This window comes from Cucurbita pepo, unplaced genomic scaffold, assembly GCF_002806865.2.
Source record: "Cucurbita pepo subsp. pepo cultivar mu-cu-16 unplaced genomic scaffold, ASM280686v2 Cp4.1_scaffold010925, whole genome shotgun sequence".
NCBI classification, from domain to species: Eukaryota; Viridiplantae; Streptophyta; class Magnoliopsida; order Cucurbitales; family Cucurbitaceae; genus Cucurbita; species Cucurbita pepo.
Window position 1 is genome coordinate 1 of NW_019656806.1, and position 383 is coordinate 383.

The 383-nt window shown below is 33.9% G+C and overlaps 1 non-coding gene across 1 annotated transcript; it reads left to right on the top strand.

Annotated features, from left to right (window-relative positions):
* The first annotated feature begins 176 nt into the window (after nt 1–176).
* Nucleotides 177–249, top strand: TRNAF-GAA. The gene has a single exon. It is a non-coding gene; the product is annotated as a tRNA-Phe (tRNA).
* Nucleotides 250–383: the final 134 nt, after the last annotated feature.

Sequence of the window (383 nt, forward strand, 5' to 3'; positions counted from 1 at the left end):
AGGTCACGTGTTCGATCCACATTCACCGCACCTGGTTCACATTGCATAATCTGACTATTCTTTCCAAATACCGTTTTTTATCCAACTTGTGATTATTAATTTTTTATGTTATCTGGGATGGCTTAGNCTGAATCAGCAAAAATATCTTTACTGATGAATTTTCATATCTAATGATTGCGGGGATAGCTCAGTTGGGAGAGCGTCAGACTGAAGATCTGAAGGTCACGTGTTCGATCCACGTTCACCGCACCTGGTTCACATTATATAATCTGACTATTCTTTCCAAAATTATAATGAATCAGTGGAAATACAGTTTAGTTGATTATTATTTCTTTTTNTATGAATTATTGGAAATAGTACTTATGAATTTTTATTTTTAATGT